Genomic DNA, 27,197 nt, shown 5'->3' with positions numbered 1-27,197 from the left:
TACAGGTAGAGAGTTGACCATGTCAAGAATAATGTCAGAGATAAAAGGTCAGGAGAAAATAATGGAGAATGATGACAAAGGCTGTTGAGATATAGACTCAGAGAGGAGAGAGAGTTCACAGAAATGGTCCAGTAAAGTATCAGGTAAGTTTCTCAGTTAAGAAAAAATAGGCGAATGGTGGTACTTAAAAGTTCATCATTTGGAAGAAGGATTAGGACTTGTTCAGCTTGTCTGAAAAAAGCAAAAGCAAAGAGGTTTTAGGATGGAAATTCAAGTTAAGGCTTCAACATTAAAAATAATAACAATTAGAGTATGCTGGTAGTGATGCCATGTGCTTGTAATCTGTACTAGCAGAGAGGCTGCGGAGGACACCATCAGCAGGGCAGTGAGGAGGGAGATCAGGAAAGCCTTCATACAGAAAGTAGTATTGGAGCAGAGCTTTGAAGGAAATAAAGCATCCTAAAAGGCAAAGGTGAGGGGGAGTGATACATTTGAAGTTTGGAGACCAGCCAGTTCAAGGGCACAGAGATGGGAAAAATCACTAGGGGATGTGGAGAACAATGAAGAAAATTTTCCAAGCATTATTCTTATCTAGAAGTGTAATGGGCTACCTCAGAACTTCTAGCCATTGTGAATCTTCAAGGAGAAGCAGCGGGAATTCTTATTTCGGAATGGATGGGGGCAGTTATTTGGTGAATCCTCCTATAATGAAGTTATTCTATGATCCTCCAATAAGAGCTTTCATTTGTTTGGCCTTTAAGGCTTAAAAAACACTCATGATAATCCTATGAGTTAGGAAGGAGGTTTTGAAACAAGGTCCTGAATAGAAGGGGGAAATGAATTGGTAAAACAACAGAGTTGGGAGAGGACTCAATTACTAAGTTCCCTGAAGAGAGAGAAGAGAGTAGAGAGTTTGGGAATAGTTGGAGGATCAGATAGAATTTACTTAAAAAGCTAATCTGAATTTTTAAACTTTCACAGAAAGGAAGAGATCCTTAGAGTAGGGTAAAGGAACAATGGAAGTCATCCACAATTTCAAAAAAAAAATCTCATTATCTTTCTTAGATACTAAGATGAAGCTGAAATTGCAATGTTATGAATATGCCCAGCACCAAGACAGATCTCAATCCCTCCATGCCTTCTCATCTTGGGAGCTGCTTGTGGGTGGTAAAGGAATCTTTTGGCAGTCCTTCAATATGTTGCCTAAATTTTGAGATTTTGCAGGAACTTCTTTTTCCTTCCTCAAAACACTTTTTTTTTAATAATCCATGTTTCTCATGCAAATTTTCTTAGAAATAAAATATGCATTAATAGGTGAGTATCCTATTTGACTGGTGTGAGTGAGAACAGTCTGTTTCATTTCTTGAAGGGACATAACCTTGTTTCCCAAACTTGGAAAATAAATTAGGCCTAGGAAGAGAGCTTCAACACATCTAAGCAAGATTCAGGGGAGGCAGATGGGATGATAGAGAAAAGGTTCACAAGATAAAAGGGTGACTTCACACTCACATTTTGCCTTCATCTTTTTGCTCTCCTTAATCACCCTGGCAGAACTCTGGCTGCTTTTGGGAAACTTTAAGAAACACCATATGTTCCTGGCAGCCCTATGAAACTGCTCTGTACTTTTATCAGATTTCTCCTTCGATTGCTGCTGAACGGCTGGAAATCTACGGTTGTGTTATTTAGATGCCTCCAGCTGCCCTGATGACACAATTGTGACATCACAGCTTCTTCTTAATGAAACTACTTGTGAAGTAACAATAATTAGTATTAAAGAAATTTAAGATTAAGATTGAGAAGAAAACTGATACAATATTACATATATGTATACATACATATGTGTTTATATATATATATATGTACACATTTATATTTATGTGTATATTCATGTATGCATACATAAGATTTCTTAAATTATTAGACCTTGAAATTGTACTCTGCACATATATGTATATACATGTACATATGTATCTGTCTATATCTGTATCTATCTATAAATTTTGCTAATAGGCAGAAATGCCTTGGTTATGGTCTCTATCACTAGAAGTAACATACAAACTAAGGGAGTGCTAAGGACCCAGTAGCTAGTCCTTGAAGACTAGAAAGAAAAAGATGGCAATTAGTTGGAGTGTATGGATTGTTTGGGATCAAGGGTACAGGTAGAAGGCATGGCCTTTAGGAGATGGGTAGGCTACTTCTTCATTAGAGATGAGAGTAGAAGAAAAGATAGTGGGGAATGATGAAAAAGGATTATGAGAGGTAGTCTTGAGGAGAAGAACAGACTTAAGGAGAAGAACAGCTTACAGAAACGGTCTCCATTTTTTCAGATCCATTTGATTGAGTAAAAAATAATATTGAAATGGACAAAAAAACCTAAAAAGAAAATCTCAGTAGTCTTATAGAAATTTTAAAAAAAAGTTTAGCTTTTCAGGATGATTAGGTTACAGAATTATCCATTTAACTTCAGAATATACAGACTGTACTTTGGTGCATCCATAATATAGCATAATAATTGGAGAATGGTGAATGTCCATAAGACTTCTTTAAGTGAATTTCTATAAGTTATATGACTGTGAGTTTTAGATGAGCTGGCTCACTTTATTGGGGGATAGAATTTTTGTGGAACTCCAAAGAAGTTGTTTAAATGAGGTACCATTAAAAATATCATGAAAGAGAGGCATGAGGAAGTCAGTTGGTTATGCAGCTAAAACTGAGGATAATTGAAGGACAGTCATGCATGGGTATGCAAATAATATCCAGCACTCCAGAGAAAGGACAGCAGTATGTTGGTGGACCAACTGGAGGATTTGCCAGAGGATGTAGGCAGAATCTATAAAATCACACAGAATGAGGTGCAGATGAATAACAATAAGCATTGTTGAAGGGAATATCAACAAAGGTCCACTGAGGTATAAAAAAATCACAGAACTGCTCATTATTTAAAAACTCCGTCTGTTTAATACCAATATTCCCCAGAGCATGCTACATGGTTGTAAGTCATGGAAGATCACTCTCTCAGAAGATTTAAAATCACAAGTGACTCAAAATGTAATGGAAAGTTATGTGGTGGTCACAAGTAGGCTGCAGCAAATTCTCTCTATTTGAGAAGTGACATATAAGACATCATGAAAGGCACATATATCAGAAGAGGAGGTGGGCTGGTTAGATATTCAGAACTAATAAAAGATGGATACCTTGAGTGTTTCATTGACCGATACCCTTGGAGGTATTCAAATACCTCCAGGAAATAAAGAGTAGGGTGGCACAAGAGAAAGAATGACGCATTTGGAATCATAGATCTATAGCTGAAAGTGATTTTCAAGGTCATTTAGGCCAATTCCTTCCCTTTACAGATTAAGAGCCTTAGGCTAACAGGTCACACAAATAGTAAGTTGCGGGGATTTGAACTAAGGTTCCCTGACTCCAAAATCAGCCCTCTTTCTATTCTACTATATCTGAACCTTCATCTTCCACTATTTACTTATTGTATAATGTTTTTTTTTAAGTTGAGTCAGATTTTTTTTTTAATTTCTTTATTTATTTTTAGTTTACCACACACGGTTCTACATAGTTTTGAGTTCCAGTTTTTCTCCCCTCCTTCCCCCCTCCCTCCCCAAGACGGAATGGAATCTCATATAACTGTCATGTATAACTTCGCATTGAATTAATTTATGCACTAGTCAAGTCATGGAGAAGAATTTTGACCAATGGAATGAATCATGAGAAAGAAGAAACAGAGCCAAAAAAAGCAACCCAAAAACAAAAACAAAAGAGAAGCAAAAAAAAAAAAAAGGCGAGCATGTAGTGCACCTTGATCTGTATTCAAACTTCACAGTTCTTTCTCTGGATGAAGATAGCATTCTCCATCATGAGTCCCCTGGAGTTGTCCTTGCCCCTTAGGTTGCTGAGAAAAGCGCAGTATGTCAGGGTTGGTCCTCATGGAATCCATATATCTGTGGCTGTGCACAACATTCTCCTGGCTCTGCTCCGCTCACTCAGCATTATGTCGTGTAGGTTTTTCCAGGTTGTTATGAAGTCTGCATCATCCCCATTTCTTATGGCACAATAGTATTCCATCACCTTCATATACCAACTTATTGTATAATCTTGAGCAAACCACTTTCTTTCATCTGTAAAATGTGCGTGTGCATGTGACTAGATGTCTCCCCCTCTGAAATTGCCCTCCATCTACTCTGTATATATCTTGTATGTACTTAGTTATGTGTTGTCTTGCCTCATTAGAATTTCAGCTCCTTCATCAGTATGGGAGTTCTTTGGCAGCAGGGTTCAAGTTTTTTTGTCTATCTTTGTATCACAAATAGTGTCTACAGGGAATTAAAACTTGTTGACTGATTCTCTGGACCTTGTTGTCACCATCTGAAAGATGATGAGCTAGGACTAGATGGTCTCTGAGGTTCCTTCCAGATCTAAATAGAGGATTCTATGAACTTACGAGATTCTAAGACTTGGAGAGGTAGAGTCATGTGCTTAAAGTCACACAGAAAGTTAGAAGCAGATGCAGAGCTGGAATTCATATCTTCTGACCCCACTCAGTCAGTTGCTAAACATTCATTAAGGCCTTGTGATGTGCCAGGCCTGGTGCTAAGTGCCAAGGTACAACCAAAAGTAAATGCTATCTCTGCCCTCAAGGTGTTCAGATTCTAACGGAGAAGATAACAGGTAAATTATTAGGTATATACACAATATATACAGATTAGATGGAAGGCAATCTCAAAGAGGAGTGACTAGCAGTGTATGTGGAGGGTGGCCACACCAATATTCTTCCCAAGATTCCTCTGTTATTCAAAGAAGTCTAGGATTGATTTGGAGTTATATAACTAGGGACAGCTGTGTGGTGGAGGAGGGTGCTTGAAGTTCTTTTGAGAAAACTCCCCAACTGGAAACTATTCAAGTCTGTTGTTATTCAAGAAGGCTTTCCAGGACCTGACTCATTATGATGAGAGGATCCAAGGTGTTTGAAAATACTTATATAGTGTTGGCTGGGATGCATAATTGATGCCTTCAAGCTTTAGTAGCTCGTTCACATGGATGTTTATGAAGATGACAGATGACAGCTAACATTGACATGAGCCTGGGATAGTTGAGTCCTATAGTCCTTCTTTTGTTTCATACATATTTGCCTCAGTGTCTCTTTTTTGCTAAACTACTTTTTCTGCGATTATCTTTCATACCAGTCATCTATATTGTATGGAAGTATTTCTTCCCTTTCCGCTGTTTTGCCTTTTCATAGTCTCCTTGGTGTATTCATCTTTCAGGGTGATATGTCTCTGATAATATTCTTAAAATCTTCTGATTCTTGTTATGCTGAAATTCAGTTTTAGATTGCCACTCTGCTTTTGTCTTTCTCTCTGCTTAAAAAAAATCTTATCTTCCTTTGACCTTGTATAGTATTTTGTTTGTGCTATGGTGCATAGGAAATAGTGCTATACTTGGAACCAGAACAGTCCTGGATTTAAATCCCTTATCCCATAATAACTAGCCATGTGACATGGCTGTATCTCTTAATTCTCTGAGCCTCAGCTTCCTCATCTCTAAAATGAGGATGACTAGAGCTCCTACTTCACCAGGTAATTGTGAAGACCAAATAAGATCATACGTGTATATATGTTTACATCATTTTTAGATTTATAGTATGCTTTACATGTGTGATCTTATTTGTTCTTTCTCTATAGATATACCATGTGTATATCTGTCTCTCTCTATATATACTATATATAACATATGTGTACACGCATATGCATATATGTACTATTTTAGTACCTCTCATATATACTGTAGTTTCTATTCAGTTGTTATATCTTGGTACAACAGCAAAGTATGGGATTTGGGATCAGAAGACCTAAAATGGAATTCAGGCTTGGTCCTTATCTATGTGACCTTGGCCAGATCATTTTCCCTCTGGGTCTCAATTACTTATTTATAAAACAAAGAGGTTGGATCACATGACTTCTGAGTTTCCTTCTCATTCTATGATCCCATCAGTTTCTCTGTTGCATCCAGCCTATTAGTTTGTGCATTCTATTACAATAAGCAGTGATTTATTTAATCTTTATATCTTCCCCATCATAGCAGAATATTTTGCACACAGTAGGCATGAATAGCTTTTTAGCAAACTGAATTATTTTTTAAAAAGTCATCCTTTAAATTGCTACTTTTTTTCCATTCAGAGCCACAAATATCTACCACGCATTTCCTATCATATATCCTTTCTCCCTTTCCTACATGTTTATATACAAATTGGTTAACTTTTTAATTACAACATTCAGATCGGGGTCTCATTTAGGGAAATATGCATAAATCTGAGTCTATCATTGTCTGGTCTGTCAAAATGCATTTACTTCCTTTATAGAGTTTCCTTATACAGCCTTTCATGCTCAGTCTTGTACCATGTTATTGTGAGCAAAATGTAATCAATAAACACAGACATATCCATAAACACATGTGGCATCTGATGAAGATGTCATTTTATTCTTCATTAGAGAGTCCCAAGAGCATTTCCTTATTTACCATACCTGCTTTTCCCACCCCCTTTGTCTTCTGAGAATGCCAAAGGACCTTTTACCTTATGAATTGGCTGACATTTCATCTCTGGATTCTCAGGGATGTTGGCCATTGTGCTTGATAGTTTGTAAAAAGCTTTGATTTGACCATGGGGTCTTCCTGGGTGTCACACCTGCCAAAGTCAATGAGTATTCCCAGCAGGCACAGAAAACTGTATTTGTTTTTATGTCCTGGTTTGCAGCCTTAATGGCTCTCCTCGAACAAAGCATCTCCCACACCTATGCTAAAAGCCATCCTAAAGTCTGACAGATGTGACCATGGAGGTAACTTTGTTCAGCAATCTGCTGAGTACCAGCATCAAATGAGGCATAAAACAAAGAAACATATGTTTGCCAAAGGTGTTCATCAGTGTCACGAAGGATGTTCAGGGCAGGGGCCAAATAGGAGGATTCTGAACTGATGGTGAGATTCTGCAAATGATTCTATTTCCATTATATTCATTTCATTCAATTCAACTCAAACATTTTTAACCAGGTGGGATTAGTGGATAAGTGCTGCTGTTAGAGATAGAAAGACATGGGATTCCATCTTAGCTTAAATATTGACCAGCTGTGTGACCCCAGGAAAATCACACCCTCTCTCTGCCTCAGTTTCTTCATCTGTAAAATTAGGAGGTTGGACTGCATGGCCTTTAATGTCTCTTCCAGCTAAAAATCTTTGATCCTATCATTGATCCAACATTAAACACTGTGCTAGATGCTGGGGATATGAAAATAATAATAATAAAAAATGCTCTCCCTTTATTTCTTCAAGGAATTTATACTCATCAGGAGAGCATTTATCATGCATACAGATAAGTAAAGTAAAAGGAAAATTGAAGAAGGGGAGAGTGCTAACAGCTTGGAAGGGTGAAGGCTTAATTAGACAATGAGCTTTACTTAATCCTTGAAGGAATACACGAATTCTGAGATATGAACGCATTTAAATCCAAAAGAAGCCAAATCATCTCCTCATAGGTGTGAAGAGGCTGTTGGAGGGTGGCTTATCGTCTGGTGACTAAAATAGTAATTTATTTGGTAGAGGTAAAGTGCTTCTTTAACAAGCTACTATAATGCCTATTTTTTGAGCTGATTGTTAAATTTTCAGTGTGAACATTTATACCTCGGAAATCAGTAAACACTCCAAATCAAGATGATTTATTGCTTTATCGATTTATCTAGATTAAGAAAGTGATGGAGAAAACATTAATAATACAGATGAAATTTAACAGCAAATTTTCTCTCCCCAGAGATCCACTTGTTAAATATTTATCAGCACAAAAATAATGTCTCTATTCACAAGAGGTGATCAAAGATCTAGAGGAGAATTATAACATTAACTTTTTGCCACCAGAAGATTTATTGGACTTGGACAATTTTCATTTGGGTTTCTTGAACAGAAAAGAGCACTGCTTTATCTAGGCCAGGAATTCTTAACCTAGACTCCACTGATGCCCAAGAGGTCTGTGGATATATTTCAAGAAATCCATGAATTTAGATAGGGAAAAAATTGTCTTGATTTTCACTACTTCTCTTTGCCTCAGTTTCTTCATTTCCTTTTTAGTCCTACATATTTTCTTTTATTCATTTAATAACTTTTTTCTGATGAGAGAATCATTTGATGTTCATTCATTTTAATCCTAACTCTTCATGACCCCATTTGGGTTTTATTGGTAAAGATACTGGAGTGGTTTGCCATTTCCTTCTTCCGCTCATTTTACATATGAGGAAACTGAGGCAAACAGGGTTAAGTGACTTGCCCAGAGTCACACATCTGGTCTGAGGCCAGATTTGAACTCAGGAAGATGGGTTTTCCTAATTCCAGGCCTGGCACTCTCTCTACTGTACTACCTAACTGATCTAAGAGAACCACAGGCATCACCAAATTGACCAAGGGAGCTACGACACATAAATGGCTAAGAAGCCTGTTCTATGTCAAGATTCTGAAACCAAAAAAGCATCTCTGTCACTTATTCCTTAATATAATTATAGTGCTATTCAAGTAAATTTTTCTAGGTCAAAAATTATCCAACGGCAGATGTAGAGAGCTTGCCATTTTAAAGTAAAACCCATGCATTCTTTCAAAGGATCAGTGAATCATTACCAAACAGAAGATGAGATGCTGGAGTATTTGAAATAGACTGAATTCATGCTTATAAGAGATAGCAGAATGGAGGGGGAAGAAAGGTGTAGTCAAAGTCAGAAAATCTGGTTCCCTTCCTCTGCTGTTGACTGCCTACATGGTCTTGGGCAAGTCACTTATCCTCATGTCTGCAAAATGAGGGGAGAGGAGTGAGCTGTGTGTTTTTGGCTCTAAATCAATGATCCCATCATGCTATGTGCTACCAAAAGTGCCAACATGACAAGGAATAACTCATGCATGCAAAAGATATGACTCAGTTGGTAGTTGGCTATATGTACATTTCTGCACATGTAGGGGAGAAAGACCCATTTCAGAATCCCAGATTAGCATCAAAGGTCATCTGACTGAATTTGTTTCTGAACAAGAATCCTCTCTTCAATGCATTTAGTAAAGGGCCATTCAGTCTTTGCTTGGGGACCTTCAGTGAAGGGGAGCTCACTACTTCACCTGATAGCTTATTTGACTTTGGGATAGCCATACCATTTTTTAGAAGGGTATTTCCCTTTATGTTGAGCCTAATACTACTGGACTGCAGTTCCTGTCCGTGACCCCTAGTTAGGACCTCGGGGAAAAGAGACAAATCCCTCTTCCACATACTAGCATGATGATTACTTGAAAATAGCTATGAAATCTCCCCTGAATCTTCTTTTCTCCAAGCTAACTATCCCATGATACCTTCAACTTATCCCCATACGACTTGATCTTGAGGCCCTTCATCATTCTGGCTATGCTTCTCTGGACACACTCTAGCTTTTCAATGGCCCTCCTAAAATGTGGTGCCCAGAAATGAACACAGTGTTCTCGATCTGATCTGCCTTTGGGAAAGTATACAGGCCTTACTCTTTGAAAGGAATGTTGACTGGTTGAGTTCTAGGTACTCTAGGAGGCCATTGTTCAAAATGGGTCTGGCTCTAGGGACCTTTTAAGGTTCTTCAAATCACAAATGTGGAAGGTTAGGTCCTGTATTATACATAAACATTATACATAATCTTTTTGGGTGTGTCTGGAAGAGCCTCACAACCTTGCCTTGGTCCTTAAGGACTCTTCCTACTGTTGAGGACTCATGTGATCAGGAGTATGTGGATGGACAGCAGCAGTCTGTCCTTATCTGCCTTCCTTCTGGCATTTAATCACTGTGTGGAAAGTCTACAGGGACTCTTTTGCCTAAGGACTTATACTTCAAAAAGCTGACAACTTGGGGTGGGTGATTTTTCACCTCATAGAAGGGCATCCTAGGGTTGAATACAAATGAATTTTTGTCAAGAGCTGGATGATTCATTCCATTTTTGTTCAACTAGGAAATAAAAAGACAAATGATCAGAGATCAGAAGATCATGGTTCTTGGGAGCTGTGATCTTACCAAGATTAAAAATAATTTCTTCAATTTATAGTTTGGAGACTCATTTTCATTTCTAGAAGTGACAAAAGAAGAAAAAACTATGGTCTTCCCCCTTGAGAAAGGTGCTATTTAGTTGGGGAGGGGGCAGCACAAACTGGCTAAAAAATGAGACAAGACAATATAACCAGGGGCTAGATTGTATGTAAACAGTACGTGCTCTAGGCATTCAGAGAAGGATAGATTTATTTGGACTAATGTGGTCAGAGATTTTGTGGAGGCAACACAGCTTATTGGTAAATGCACTGGTCTTAGAGCCACAAAGATCTGAATTTGAATCTTACCTCAGACACTTAATCACTTAACCTGAGCCTCAGTTTCTTCATCTGTAAAATGGATATGATAATGAGATCTAGATAATAAATAACATATTGCATATAAGTTCCTGTGCAAACTTTAATGTACTATGAAGTTCTAGAGTAGTTAGTTGGCACCATAGTACATACACAGAGTGCTAGGCCTGACATCAGGAAAATCTGAGTTAAAATCTAGCCTTGGACTCACTGTGGGACCCTGAGCAAGTCGCTGAGTTTCCTCAGCTGTGAAATAGAGATGATAATAGCACCAATCTCCCAAGTAGGGAGGATCAAATAAGATAATATTGATAAAGCCCCTATACTGTGCCTGGCACATAGTAGGCACTATATACATGCTAACTATTGTTACTGGGGCCAGTAGTAGTAGTGGTAGTACTAGTGGTAGTAGTAGTAGTAGTAGTAGTACTAGTGGTAGTAGTAGTAGTAGTAGTAGTGGTAGTACTAGTAAAGGTAATACTAGTAGTGGTAGTACTAGTGGTAGTAGTAGTGGTGGTGGTGGTGGTGGTGGTGGTGGTAGTAGTAGTAATAGTAGTAGTACCAAACAGTTTTATTTTTTTTTCAAATTGGAGGCAAGTGTCACAAACTATACCTGAAGCAAGAGGTGAAGTCTTCAGCAAACATTTCTTAAGAGTTTCTCACGTGCCAAGCACTGTGCCGAGCTCTGGGAATACAAATAATAGCAGAAAGAAAGCCAGCACCTGGCCCCAAGAAGCTTTCATTTTAACAGGGGAAACCAGAACATAAAAGAGAGCTGAAACGAGTTGGGGGTGGGGCAGAAGTAATGGTAACTAGTTCCTATGTATTGTAGAGATAATCCAGCGTAATCAAGAGTGTGGCCTGGAGAGCAGTAAAGACATGACTGATCTGGGTCTCCTCTTTAAAAATAGAGATTCTGGGAGAAACTAGACAAGAAGAGGGAGAGGCCAAAGTGCTGGAGGCCACTTCCAGTAGGTGAAATCCGAGGATGGATGGAGCTTCCGGAGTGAAGAGGTTTCCTGGGATCTTGTAAAGAAAGTGTGGGAGAGTTAGGAGCAAAGCCTGGAAAAGAATGAATGAATCATATGAATCATAGCCCTCCTCAGTAGAATGGCTGGCTAAAATATCACTCTGTGGTCAAGGGGGCAGGAGGAAGAGATGTCAGGAAAAGGGCATGTTGATGTAATAAGGAAAGATAAGAATAAAAAAGATAATAAAAAAGAAGAAAAAAGATAAGACTATCTCCCTGCCTAACCCCTGCCTATAGCTTCCTATTTTAACTAATCATTCTTGATAATTAGGTGCTAGGTTCTATTGTTTATATGTTGTTGAAGGACTCTAAATACTGTTCGTCCCCTGTAAATTAAACATCCTCTAAGTTCAACACCCTGGGACTGACTCCTGATTACCCCACAGGAGTTACACTTCTATTTAGTGCAGCAGTGAGGCAGAGCATAAGCCCTCAATTAATATCTGTTGATTTGACATTCCCCCAAAGGGAATACTTTTGCACCAGCTTCCTAAATAGCTTTCTTGTGTCATCCTCAAAAAGGATGATCTTCTAGAAGCGCTGTTTAACTATTTGCAGATGGATGGTCAAAGTTTGAGCGTACTTTTTTCCCCTTAGTGTACCTGCTCCAAAATAGAATAATTTCTATTTCTACAACCCCTGTCTTTGTTTACTACCAAATATATCATGGGAGCCAACTGAGTGAATGAACTCTATGGTCACTTACAAAAGCAAGTCAGCAAACATTTATTAAGTATCTGCACTTATTAAATTCCAGGCATTGTGCTATGGGCTAAGGATACAAAGAAAGGCAAAAATCAGTCTCTGCTCTGAAGGAGCTCATAGTCTAATGGGGAAGACAACATGCAAACACCTATATACAGAAAAGATACATATGACATAAAAAATGAATGACAACTTTTAGGGGTTTGTGGAGGAACACTATTTACTACATGTGAGACCTTCTAAATAAATCTTTTTGATTGGCCCTAAGAATCAAAATCAATTTTCTAGCCTCACTGTTCTCCTGAATCTTTGACTGGTGTACCCATCGGACAGCTTCTCAGAGCCCCCTGAGCATCATGGAGCTTCAGGTGCTCTCTTCATTTCTTCTCCCTTCATTTCTACCAAACAAGTCCTTATTAAGCATCCACTACATGTCAGGCATTGTGCTAGTTGCTGGAGATTCATGTGTAAAGAGTGAAACAGTCCCTACTCTCAAGGAGTTTACATTCAGCCAAACAAGACAATAACTGCACATATAAGCATATGCAGATTAAATATAAAGAGAATATAATAGATAAATTCTTAAATACAATGCAGTGAAATATAAGCTAGTTAAAGAGAGAGGGTACTAGCAGTTGGGGAAAGGAGCAGGAAAGGTTTCATATGGAAGGTACTGTTGGAGTAGTGCCTTAATGTAAGAGAGGGAATCTATGAGGCAAAGTGGAAGAAGGATTGCTTTCTAGGCATGGGATATAGCCACTGTAAATACAGAGAAATGGGAGATGTAACACCATTTCCTCCTTCTGATAGGTGTGTTCCCTGGGAAAGTCTTCTAAGTGAATCAGATTTCACCAAATAAATTGGGGGAAATTGAAGGTTTGGAGAAACAAAAATAAAACAATTTTTCAAAAATTTGACCTCCTGGAAATTATTTTTTATTTGTTCCAAAATGAAACTAGATTTATTCATGTTGGAATACACATACGTATAAATACATCTAGTGAGTGTCTATTCCATCCTAAAGAAGAGGAGAATGCATTTATTCTCCCTTACCAAAATTGAAAAGGGACCTAGACTCTCGAAATTTTCCAACAGGCAGAAGTAGGGCACACTTTTGCTAAAAAGAAAAACATTTTGTACAGCACACTCTGCTTAGGAACATAAGCTCTCAACTTACTCTGTTTAATGCTCTGCTGTTCAAAAAGTCTGAGATCTTCTGTAAACACGCTTCCCTGTTTTGCCCCTCAGCCTCTTCAGATTTTACTTCTGTTCTCTTCTTAGACAAGAGTGCTGCTGTCAAATTTTCTTGTTTGTTTCCTGGGTCTTCTCTCATTAACTGAAAAGTATTCTTTCTCTCCCAAGTGGGGTCAAAAGGACTTCAAATGTTAATCCATTACCACTGTGCTCCCCCAAGGGTTCTTTCATATAGGTCTATCCAACTCTTTCTCTTCCCAGGCTACCAGCATTGCAGAGCAGCTGACTTGTGAATTCACTAAAGATAACCCTTAAGCTCTCGTTGCAAATATTGCTAATGTTGATATGCCACCATTAAGGTTTGCAAAACATTTGACACATCTTGTTTCATGTGACCCTCACATCAACCCTATTATGGCCTTTATGTTAAAAAGAGAAAATCGAAATCCAATGAGGTTAAAACTAGCCTGGATACAGCAGCTGGTGCCCAAAGGAAGACATGAACCCAGACCTTCCTGACTCTAAGCCCAGGGCTTTATCCACTATACTATATTGCTTCTTATGAAGATGGTCAAATGTTTTGCTTCAGATTGATTAGAAATTAATTGAATTTTATCTTATGATATTGAAGTATGTACTAATCTCTTTTCTCTATTGTTGGATGAGTACACAAAATACTTCTAGTGAGAACCACCATCAACATTTTCATCTTTTAATTTTTAGCATGAATATCTGAATTTTTAAAAATGTATAACAATTTTTAGAAAAGAAAACAACAGCAAAAATAACCCCATTAAGCAAACCCCTGACCAAATGGATTCAGCATAAGATTCATGAATTGTATGATTGTAAAAACAGATTGACAAAAAGGGGTATTATACTCAGAGAGACAAAGCTGACCTATGGACCTATAAAGTCCATTACAAGCTGAGCTTTCAGCATTCCCAAAGGCAAATGATGCCTGGGAATTATTCTTAGATCGAAATCTCCCTTAAATAATTCAGATTAGCTGCTTTTAGAGAGATGTTGCTCTGCTCTAAAGTATTAATTTTTGATGCTTCTCATTGTATTTCTGAGTGTCATGTTGTGACACAAGAATGCTGTGTTCAGGCATGTCAAGTTGTGACCCAGCATATTTTCTCCCCAATTATCTATTTTTTGGGGGGTGGTCCTAGCCCTGACTTCATAGGAGTAGCGATACTAGTGTGGAAAATCTCTCCACTAATGCAAAGAATCCATTTAATGCCTGGGATTCTGAATAGTGAAAGGATTTGCTCAGGATCACAGGGCTGGTATATGCCAGAGGTGGTCTTAAACCCACATCTACCTAACTGTAAAGCTGACATACTCTAGGTGGCTTCTCTTGGAGGCTCCCTTTCTTTATTAAATGATGATATCAATAATACAATTATCAAATGTAATAACATTTCTAAAGTATTTAGCATAGTTCCTGACATGTTACTATATAAACTCTTATTTCCTTCCCTCTCCTATTTTAAAATATTTCAATAATTACATATCATTATTGTTTTAATAATATACATATTATTCATAATTATTACTTACATGTAAAAATGAGACATTATTCTAGTTATTTATTGGTAATGAAAAAATTGGAAACAAATCAGGTATCCTTTGAGCAGGGAATAGCTGACCAATATGAAAATATCTTAATATAATGATATTATTTCATTGTGATAAAAATGAGTATGAATATTTCAGAGAAGCCTGGGAAAATAATTATAAGTTGATAGGGAGGAAAGTAAATAGAATTGAGAAACAATCTAAAAAAGGACTACAATGATGTAAAGAAAAGCAAGGGTAAAAGACATCAGAACTCAGATCTATATGATGATGGGTCTTGATGGGAAGGGGGTGATACAAAATATATTTCTTCTCTCACCAAAGAGCCAGTGGTCTATAGGTGCAGAATGAGGCACGTCCTATCAAACATATTCAATAGATCAGTTTTTTTGTTACTTAAGAATAATTCTTTGGTACAAGTAAGAGTTCTACTGGGGAGAGTGGTATTGGTAAATGATAGCAATCCTTACAAACTCTTCAACAAAACTTTAAAAAAAATGAGGAGATACATTTCACTGTAAAACACAAGAAATCATCTATGCTGAATTGATAACCCAGGCTGATTCTAAAATAAACTGGTTCTCTTGTATAATCTCTCTAACGCCTGCATCTTAAAAAGGCACCACAGTACAATAGTACAAAAGTTCTTTTCCTTTCAATAACACCACATGCTACTTAAAAATAAAACAAATAGTTTATGCCCTATGAAAAATAGTTTTGCAAATGCATACAAGTTTCAAACTTTAATCTCTTGATGAGTGTAAGCCTTCTTTCTTATGGTTCAGAAAGTAGTCCAAATCGAGAAAACACGAAACCAGTATGTTGAATTAAAAAAATGTTTCACCTCTATGTGGTTATGCCAGGGAGGAAAAGCAACATACATTAATCCAATAACCTATTGCCATAATGACCTAAAACATATTTCTGGAGCCCTTAATTGAGCATGTTGCTATGCTGGGTAGTTTTGCAATACACTTCTCTGGAGATCATAGATACATGAAGAACTTTCAGTTGACACTTACTGTCTATGACTACCTGAGAAAACCATTTACCTCTGATTTTCTAAGCAAATGAAAGTTTAGGTTCCAAAGAGAGTACTGACTTTCATTAGCAGAGGGGGTTTCATTATCTGACTATACTAATTAAATCATGGGTCCAGGCCCTATCCCTATTTTATGAAGTCAGTCAATAAACATTTATTAAACACTTATTATGTGACAGTCACCATTATAAGTGTTAGGGATACAAAGAAAAGCAAAAGACAATTTCTGCCTTCAAGGAGCTCCCAGTCTAATGGAGGGGACAACATGCAAATAACTCATGTATAAACAAACTATGAGACTAATAGGAAATAATCAACAGAGAAAACATTAGAATTAAAAGGGATTGGGAAAGGTTTACTATAGATGGCAGAGTTTTATCTGGAACTTGAAGGAAGCCATGGAAGCCTGGAGGTGGAAATGAGGAGTGAGAATACTCCATGCATAAGAGACACCAGTGAAAACATGGGGAGTTTGAAGTCAGGAGATGGAGTGTCTTGTTTAAGGAACAGCAAAGAGGACAAGGTCTCTGGATCACTGAGTACATAGAGGGGGCCATATGAAAATAGTGGCCAAAGACATCTGGGTGATGTAGAATAAGGAAGAGGGGAGAGGTAGGAGCTCTTTGTGAATGGTCTCATTTTATTTTCAGTAAAATATGAGGCAAAGTTCTCAGTTGAGAAGGTAAGTAGAAGGGGACACCACGAGGTGTGAGGAAAGATGAAGAGATTTGAAAAGGCCATTGTGGAGAGTGTGGTTGTGAGTTAAATAGAGGGGTGTACAAGAATTGCCTAGCAGCATTGTGAGCCTAGTTTAAATTATGTAACATAAACTTGGAGAGGACTCTACCTCAACATCTCCCCAAGTCCCTCTCCCTTAGCGTTTCCACAAGTACCTTCTCTCCCATTCCCCCATCAGCTATGGAATTGAGGAAAGTGAGTTTCAGAAAGGAAGGTGGAACCTAAAATGGTGCAACTAGAAAAGTAGAGAATAGGCCTCTGTGAGTGTTCCTGAAAGTGTCCTAAGTAGTAACATATCATGATAGAACATTATCATACCCTGGTGGTTTAAGAGACCAGATTACGGAAAGCAAATACTGGGAGAGGGGATAATTGTGCTAGGCCTTTAAAAGAAAAGTTTTAATTATGAGAGGCATGATTTCAGCAAAAGACCAGCCATAAAATAATCACAATGACTGAGACATCCCAATGGACAAATACCTTGAAACAAAGGGAACTGAGCAATTTATTCCCCTCAGGAAGATGAAGGCAATATAATAAATTCTTTCCAGCTGGCTGAAAACATGAACCCCAAAAATGGTTCAGAAGGGCAATAAGAAAAGTGAAAAGAGTAAACAAGTAAAGTTTTTAAAATAAAGACAGATATTAATATTCTTAAAGAAATTAGAAAGTCTGATGAGGGACTAAAAATTTAGTACAAAAACAAAGGTTCTCCACTCTTTTGTTGTTTAAGTTAACAACAATAATAGCTAGCTATCCCTTATATATTGCATTAAGCTTTGCAATGAACATTTATTTGATCCTCAATAACACTCTGAGATAGGTAGTATCATTTTTTCTTCATTTTATAGATGGAGAAATTGAGATAAAAAGAGGTTAAGTGACTTAGTTAGGGTCACATAGTTAGTAAGTGTCTTAGTCAGGATTCAAGCTCAGGTCTTTCTGATTCTGAGGCCCACATTCTATCCACTACACCACCTGGTTGCCCAACAGAATTGGAATGCAAAAATACAGAAGCAGAAATAAAAATAATAAAACAAAACAAAACAAAAAACCCTACCTAGATTGAAACACATGAGAGTTCTACAAGGTAAACATATTGACCTTTAAGATAGCATGCAAGGAGACATATATATTGACCTTTAAGAGAGGATGCAAGGAGCTAATCTAAGTAGAGTAGGTCTTCCAGAAAACACCATAAAAACCCTGAATGTCATACTTCAATAAACCAATCAGGAAACAACCTGCTCAGAAATATTGAAAGCAAAGGGAAAATTACAGCTAATGAGATCCACATGATGCCAACAGACAGCAGTCCAAAGTTTAATTCACCAATAATTGTCTTGGTCAAATTTCAGAACTACAATGTCAAAAAACATATTTTATAGGAATTATAATAAAATTTTTAAAAACGCACCAAATTTCAAGGAGGATCCTTCCAAATTGACACTAAATAATTAATGACTACTTTTGAATTCCAGTCACTCTAACACCTTAAAATCTACACAAATGTACTATCATTTAGTCAACATTTTCCCATATTTTCCAAAAGAATAGCATTAGAATCATTATTAAGTGATTTGCTAAATCTGGGTAAACTCTAGTTATAGAATGTACCTGATCTACAAGTCTAGCAACCCTGTCAAAAAATTAATGAAGGTAAGATTATCATTAACTATTTTCAGAGGAATCATGGTAGCTCATTGTGATCTTGATTCCTTATCTGTATATTTTACTAACCATCCCTCTAATAATATATTTTAGAATTTTCCCAGGAATAAAGTTTGTCTAATAGGCTTATAGTTTGCCAACTCTTTTCTCTTCTCTTTTTGAAATTCAGGATAGTTGCCCTATTCCAGTCTTGTAGTATACATACTGTTTCCCATGATTCTTCAGCTTCTGCTCATTGCAACATACAGCCCTTCTGCCACTATTCTTATGGGACCATGTCACTTTATTCACCTTTTTTTACTTGCATTCTCTTCTATTTTCCATACATGTCTTAAAATCTTGGTGCCTTGGGGAATTTTCTGTGCATTTACACCAGTCTCCTAACAATTTTTTACAAGTCTGGGTATCTGTTTTGCTTTCCTAGTTCACAACAAATTAGAAGCAGCAAGGGAGAGGATGAGGGCAAGGGTGATTAGAAGCAGGCAGAAGGAGATCAGAAAAACTAACAGTTGACAGATAGACATGGAGAGCAGAGACAGAAAAGAAAATGTAGACTTGTACCACAGCCAATCAATCTAGGTCTGGGAGGGAATTTAGGTGATATCTAATCCAGTTCCTTCATTTTAGATAGAGGGAAAGAAACTTAAAGAGAACAAACTTTCCTGAACACATAAAATTAACATAAGAGCTTTTTCATAGAGAATATATCAAGAAGAAATTAGAAGAGAATATAGAATGGGGAGGTAACAAGAAGGAGAGAGAAACAAACACTGGTTAGGCATCTACTATCTGCCAGGCGCTTTACAAATATTATCTCATTTGGGGAAAATGTTTGCATTAAATGTCACAAACAAAAGCTTGATTTTCAGTAGGCTATGACTTTCTTTTTCTTTCCTTTTTAAAAAATATTCCTTTTTTCAATTATAGATCCTTTCCCCTCATGTCTCCCTTTTTACTACCTATTGAGAAGGGAAGAAAAACAAAACCCATTACAAATATGTAAAGTCATGCAAAAGGCATCATTGACTATGTCTTTCTCAAGATCATGGTAGAAAGATTCAAACTCTGGTCTTCTGACTCCAAATTCGGTGGGTTTTTTCCCCACACTGCATACACTATAAATAATGCATATTCTAAATAATGACACTGAATCAACAAATAGGGGGGAAAAGATTGAATTCAGTATCCTCTAGTTAGAAGGTAGGCATGCAGGGAATACATTTTAGAAAGATTTTCATGGAAATAAATATATTGTAAGCTTCAATTATCTAGAAAATTTAACCAATTACCTGGTTATTTGGAATAAGGTGTCTGTATAGAATGACACCATGCCTGAAAGACCCCTCTGATTAGTTTGTTGCTTCCATTGGACCTCAAAGGTTAGATGCGAATGGCTTCAGGGACATGAGATCTCAAATAAATCCAAAGTGCTTCCTGAATACAAGAGCCAGGAGGTTTCTTGCTGCCTAAGTGCTCATCAAAATTGAAGTCTGTTACCTTCAACAACCAAAAGCAGGCATTGTCCTTGGCTATGATCATTTAAATACCAATAATTTCTTGGAAAAATAAAGAAGGTAGAGAGTACAATCCACAATAACAATGTAAGTTCTTATTTACATTAAAGGGTGAAAGCCCTTAGTTATTGTTATTAATAACAATCAGTTAATTATTAATAATGTACCACTTTAACATTTGCAAAGGATTTTATATATATATACATACACATACATACATACATACATACATACATACATATATATATTCTCATTTGACCCTTATAGCAGCCCTGGGAGGTAATCACTATTATTATTCCCATTTTATAGATGAGGAAAATGAGGCAGACAGAAGTGAAGTGACTGTTCCAGGGTCATTGCAGCTAGTACCAGTTGGTACCAGATTTGAACTCAGATCTTCCTAACTCCTGGTCCAACACTCTACCCACTACACCACCAAACTCCCTCTAGCAGAGAAAATAAAGTTCATGTTTATAACAAATTTTAGATTCATGGCCATTTTAGATCACTTGGTTATTCAGTCAACCTACTAAATATTAGGTGCCTAATATGTCCCATGATTCCTTAACAATCAGCTATTTCAAAATAGTAACTCTCAGCAAAGGCACAATGGTCTCAATGACCAGATAAATGAGCTGTCACGTGCTCTTTGATTTGGATGATAATCCGTCTGTGTCCACCCTTGCCAATAAGTGAATTTGCTTCTCCTCAAAGTAATCAAAACCTGTGTAATGTAAAATTCAGGACAAGCTCTCAAATAGAGGCCACTATGATGTGGATTACTTCCTACCCCCTTTCCCCTGTTGACAAAAGATGAACACTTCGATGAAGATGTAAATTAAATAGAAAGCTGTTTCTGATGCCAATGCACATTAGTCCAGAAATATCTTATAAAACTGTCCTGCCTAATGTGGTCCTTATCAACAGGAATAAAATGCCATTTTCTCCGATGTGGCCAGGTCCTGATTTTCTGTGGTGCTGTTTAGGGTAACAGAAATGACTGCTTTATTCCGAAAATGAAAACTGAATAAATCTGGACCAGCTATTTGCTTATGGTGAAAACAAAACAGCATCTCTGGCCTCTCAGCAGAGAATCCATTCTCTGTAAACTTGTCTGAAGGATAAATGATTACTATGAAAAAGCTTATTACCCAAAGATGCTTCTGGGTTAAGAGAGAAAGAGAAGGGGGAAGGCTGGATAACTCAGGTTCAGGTAAGCCAATCTGCCTTGGCTTAAGAGAGAGAGAGAATAGCTTTATAGGATGCTTCAGAGATGGCAGCAAGTCAGAGTCCCACAGGATCACTTTCTGACCTCCAATAATTTATACAATTTATGGCTACTCAAGCTTGTCCAGGCAATTTTAGACTGTTTCAAGAGTAAATAATTTAGTTGTGGATTATAACAAGGTCTCCTTAAATACTTCATCGGGATAAAAGCCATTGTGATTGCATCACTTTCTTTGGCCAATCCATACCCTTAGGTAAGGCCAAGTGCAGTTTCAGGCCTAAAGGGGTGTGAGGAGCTGTGGGTGATTAGCATGAGTGATGCAACTGGCATGAGGTTGCCTTAGTTCACTATCTAGATGAGATCACTGGTTTCTCTAAGGGCATGACCTTTATTCTCTGGGCACCATTAACCTTGGATGCATTTTATGGGCCAGGGATAGGCATGGGCAGTCAGGTTCAGGGATAATATAAACAGAATCCTTATGGTCCTCTTCCAGTTAGGTTTGAACTGTTTATTATAGGTCAAGACTAACCCTGAGAGAAAGGAAGAAGGCCAGACCAGAGTAAATTCCATAAATAATTCTTTCTTTTTCATAGATCTAGCAAACTGAGAAATGGAATCAAAGGTTCTACCAGCCTGACTTTCACCAAAATCCAAAAATGTAATAGAATTGGACAAGATAAGATTCTGGGTTCTACAGTTTCAACTTCAGAGTACCCAGAGGAGGGCAATGAGGACAGGAAAGTTCATTCCACAAGTACTAAGTGAAGACACTGGAGCTATGTATCCTGTAGAAGAGAAGACTTGGGGTAGACATGATACCTCTTGTAGTGGCATAGTCTTATACCTGTATATACAGTCTTAAGACTATTAGCTCTGGAGTGAAAGGACTTAGGGTCAAATCCCACCTTTGACATTTATTATCTATGTGACCCTGGGCAAAACATGTGACCTTCCCAGGACTCTAGGGTAAAATGAAGTGAACTAGATCTGGCTTCTGAGGTCCCTTTCAGCTATATATTTATGGTTTTAAGAAATATTTGAAGGGCTGGAATATGGAGGAGGGATTATTAGACTTCTTCTGTTGGGCTTCAGAGAACTAGGAGGCATCAGTTGAAGTTGCAAAGAGGCAAGTTCCCCTTCAATGCCAGGAAAAGCATTCTAACCATTCAAGCTACTCATAAATGGAAAAGATTGCCTTAGGAGGTAGCAGGCTCCTCCACATTGGAGGTCCTCAAACAGTGGAAAGATACTCAGTTTTTTTGCGGGGGTGGGGGGCGGGGTGGGATCATAGAGAGGAGAATTCTTTTGTATGCATGGATTGCCCAAGCGGCTTCCAAAGTTCCTTTCAGTTCTTAAAGTCTCAGATTCTGTGAACTGCAGATGACAAGAGAAGCTTCCATCTTTTTTTTAAACACAATCCTCCCGGCAGTGTTTGGGGGAAGGGTGAGACAGTCTTTGCTTCACCACCAGACCCCACTAGCAATTACAAATTGCCTTCAGCGAGTATTGGTGGAGATAGATTTCATTCCAGTCAAAGGTAACCATCATTTGACGTATCTTAAATTATGAGAAAGCCTATGCCCTATCAATTGTCTCAGCTTCAGCAGAATCCTAATATTACAACCTCAATGTAAAAGGACTATTGGTTCAGTAAATGTATGCTTTTGGCATATGATTGTGTAGATTTTTTTCCTTCGGGTACAGGGGAGAAATTTAAAATTTTGACTGAATATCGATTTTTTTATTAAGGTTGTATGATAACTTTCAAACTCACTATTTTACTTAAGTTGTGATTCAAATGCTTTTCTCCACTATAGTTTTCATCACCTCACTTTGGGGGAGTGAGAAGTGAGCTCACAGCCACAGAAAGTGAAATCATTCAAATTTGGCTGCCCTGTTAGAAAGTGCTGCTGAAGAAAGAAGAGCATAAGAGTTTTGTGTTAGAATCTAAAATCTTAAAGAGACATGGAGCCCAGGGGAATGTGGTCAGTAGCAGACATTGGCCTCCATAGGCCTCTTTGATTTTTCACTCTTACTAATGAGTGACCAAGGTCACTCTTCCCTCAGCCCTTTCTGGCTGCCACCTTTTCCTGAAGCCATAGACCTTAGCCAGTCTCATCTCCATAGCTGTCAGCCAGATGCCCTATCCTTCTTTTCTCTTGCTCCTCCACACCCCTGTCTATGACTGGGGAGGAAATAAATGTCCAAGAGAGTATCAACCTGGATTTAACCATGGACTCAATTTCCTTCCATCTCCTGTGTTCCGAATCCTACAGCTTTAGCAATATCATACAATCTTTGATTTTTAAGCAGGGATGTGCTAGAGCCTATTCTCACTGCCTTGCCCCAATTTTTAAGTTTTACTGTGAACACTTACAGCTTAGAAATGAGCAACTGCTACAAATCAGGGCTTGATTTATTGTTTTGTTAATTGTCTACACTTAAGAAAGAGATGGAGAAAATGCCAATGACAGAGGTTAAATTTAAAGGTGTACATCCCCCTTCCCTTGTTAAACATTTACCAGCAAATTTCTACACTGCTCTATCATGCTTGATCTCAGCAGTTCAGTAGAAGGCTTAGAGAATTAAGTTATCATCATCAAACTGGAGACCTAGTAATTGTGGGATTATGATGATGATGATGATAATTGGCATTTATATAGAGCTTTAAGTTTTGACAAGTGCTTTACATCCATTATTTCATTTGAGCCTCACAGCATTCCTGGTCTAAGGGGACCTCAGAGGAACATCTAGTCCATTTTACACTTGAACAAATATTCCCTCTCCAATATTGTTGGCCAATGGTTATCCAGGTAAAACTTGAAGATTCATAAGATCCTCTAACCAGCTGGTAAGCTGACTCAATATTAAATTATAAGAGTCTTGGGGTGGGGCTTGGGACTTGGAAGAAGTTATTTCTATTATGAACCCTCATGATAGAACCTGTCACGAATTGAAAATAAAATGAAAATCTGGTTACGTGCTCCCTGTACCTCTTTGCTGATCTATCTGTAGGGTATTATATGCCTTCCTACCAGCCTATAAGGAATACTAGTCATAGCTCTTATAGTGAAGCCTAGCACAAAATAAGACTTAATTCTTGGTGGTGTCCATCACTACATCTAAAATGTTGACTTTTTATGTGGTTTAAGTGGGGAAGAGAGTGTTAAAAATACATGATGAAGAAAGATAAGAGAACATCTTTTTATTCCATTTGCTTTTTGCTAAGTATAGTGAGGCTTCTTGAAAATACCTCACTGGAGCTGTGTATGGTAATTAGATTTTATTGCTTCCTAGACTGTGGTGTACTTGTAAACATTTAACAACAAGCTAGAGGGGATATCCATGACATACTTTTAAGATTAATCTGCATCATTAACATTTTTCCATCACTTTCTTAAGTCAACACAAACAACCAAACATTAACTCAAGCCCTAATTTGTAGTTGGCTGATTTCTGAGTTATAAGTATTCACACTGAAAATTTAACAAGCTGTTCTTATGAGCCTGAATTTTGGGCTGACTCAACTTACCCCTGGCAGCATACCAGGAATGGAGTTAAGCATTGACTGAGAGCAATAGGTCTTTTGATCATATCAATAGGAGGTGTTGAACCATCTAATCCTGAGGCCCTAAAAAGAAAATTGACTGAGTAGCTTGTGTCTCTGGCAGTAGTACAGGAACCCCATCTCCAAAAATGCCTCACTCTCATCCTCTAGTGCCCTGCTCTGACCATTGAGCAATCACTGTCGGCCTGAAGTTGAAGGAGTCCATGCTACCACTGCCCTATATGTTATAAGCAGATAAGAAAACAATGAATCTCTAGGACTACTGGAATGGTAGCAACCCTATGTTGGAACTCATAGTGCATTTTCTTCTTGCTGTAGCAGAAATAGCATTTGGCAGTGAGTTGGAAGTCATCTTCAAGTTATTTATAGTCTTGGGCAAAGAAGCAAGGTATGCTAATACCTCAAATATGAAGTAAAATAGGATATATGTGTAAAATGACACAACATGCCAGGAATTCAGATGAAGTCATCATTACCACCTGGAGGATCAGAGAAGCCCTCATGGAGAAGGTGTTGTTTGAAATGGGCCTGCAAGGATAGCTGGATTTCAGCTGGTGGTAGAATTGGGAGAGAGGGTTTTGAGAAGAAAATGGAATGAATTAAAACACAGAAAGCAGAAATCAAAGGCAGGTGGGCCATTTTGGCTGAATGCCTTATATGCAAACCTTCGGCACTTAGATTTCTTTCAGTGGCAATAGAGAACCACTGAAGCTTTCTGAGTAGTGGAAATGATGTGATCTGACTCTGATAGACTTTTAAAAATTGCCCTGTTAAATGGAAATTTTATTTATGATTGGTAATGATCTTAAGTTCCTTTGCTCCAAAAGATCCATAAATCCACCAGCCAATTCAAGGGAGCCAATGTTAAGCATATACTCTGTGCATATATGTTTACATATATCAATGCATATATATGTTTACATATATCTGTGAGGGCATCCTATCTATTGAAACATATAACAACCTGTCCATGCCATCGTAGATGGTTTAATGAACTGCAATTGCAAAATTACACATATACACACAAACACTCAGACACACATATGAGGGTAGGTTCAATTGAGTAAATCAATCAAATTATCTCACCCTTTTTAAAGTTGCATTTAGTATTCACAGCCCAGATATTTTAACTGGGGTGGGGAAGCTTCTCTTTTAAATCAATCATAGCTTTGAGTTAAGACTAAGGAAAAGTCTGTTATTTACTGATATGACATTGCACAGGAAAGGTTTTTGGATTGGCTGAGGACACCCAACCATCCTATATGGGCTATTTATGAAATATCAAGCCAGTTCAGGGTAAGAGTTTCAAGTAAGTGGAGAAGAGACTACATTCCAGCTAACTCTGTGTGAAGGACTCGAACTGGCATGATATTTGGTAATAATAATCATCACCTGGTGACCAAATTTCTGGTCCTGAAAAACCTTCAAACCAGAATCCAATTTGGAAGGACCTGTCAGAGGCTATGGTTTGCTGGCAAAGTCTTTGATAATCCAGGGTCACCCCTAGCACCACCCCTAGCACCACACCTAGCACCACCCCTGGCTTCTAAGTAGAATACTTGTAGATGATTGTTTATTACCATTTTCTATATAAAGAAGTTGTCATTTTATAGGGCTTGTATTTATTTGTTCAGCTTTATATCATTTTGAAGCATTTAAGCTTCAGGAAGCCTTTTTTCCTTTCTCTTGGAAATGAGAAATCAAATCTTGCTGGGCAAAATGAGAATTCACCCTGTCTACGGAGTTTGATTTTTCCTCTAATTTTAACATCATAACAAAATGCACTCTTCCATCTGCAGCTGTTATGAAGTTAGAGAATGATGCCATGTGTCTCTGTTGGCCCCCATATGTCTGAATCAGTTGGCAAAATCAGAGAGAGAACATAGACCAAGATTCCCAAGGATTTTCTCACAGACACACTTTTGTACCAGCAATTTTCTTTCCCACTATCCCTTTGTGTAAGGAGAAATCCAGAAGGTGTGGGAAAAAGACAATCCAAGTATGAGATGGGGATAAATGCAAAACACAAACAGGACTATTACCCTCAGGAAGACAGAAGTGGTAACTGAGCTATAATAATCCTTAAAGACAGGTTAGTAGTGTAAAAAGTGGAAATATCCGTACAGTTGCATATTAAATAGATGCATTTTAAAATTGGAGGGAGAGCGAGCAACCTATGTTTAGAAAATGGTTTTAAATTCCTCACTCGTCCAATCTTATTGAATGCGCTCAATGCAGTTATAGCTTGGTAGCAACGTCACTAACAATATTAATGGAAATTAAGACTTCTCTAATTGTTCCTGCTTATTCATCCGTTCAGTTATGTGACAAACATGTCTTAAGCACTTACTATGTTTAATATACTATGCTTAGTGCTAGGAAGAGATACAAATAAAAATAAGATGGGGATTCTGCCCTCGAGGAGTTAATTGGTTTAATTCATAAAAATATAGAATTTCTGAGTTGGAAGTCTCTTTATAGGCCATCTATTCCAAAACTTGCCTGAAAAAGACTTCACTCAACATTAA

The sequence above is a fragment of the Trichosurus vulpecula genome, chromosome 7 (assembly GCF_011100635.1).
Source record: "Trichosurus vulpecula isolate mTriVul1 chromosome 7, mTriVul1.pri, whole genome shotgun sequence".
Taxonomy (NCBI): Eukaryota; Metazoa; Chordata; class Mammalia; order Diprotodontia; family Phalangeridae; genus Trichosurus; species Trichosurus vulpecula.
Note: the sequence above shows the minus strand (reverse complement) of the source record.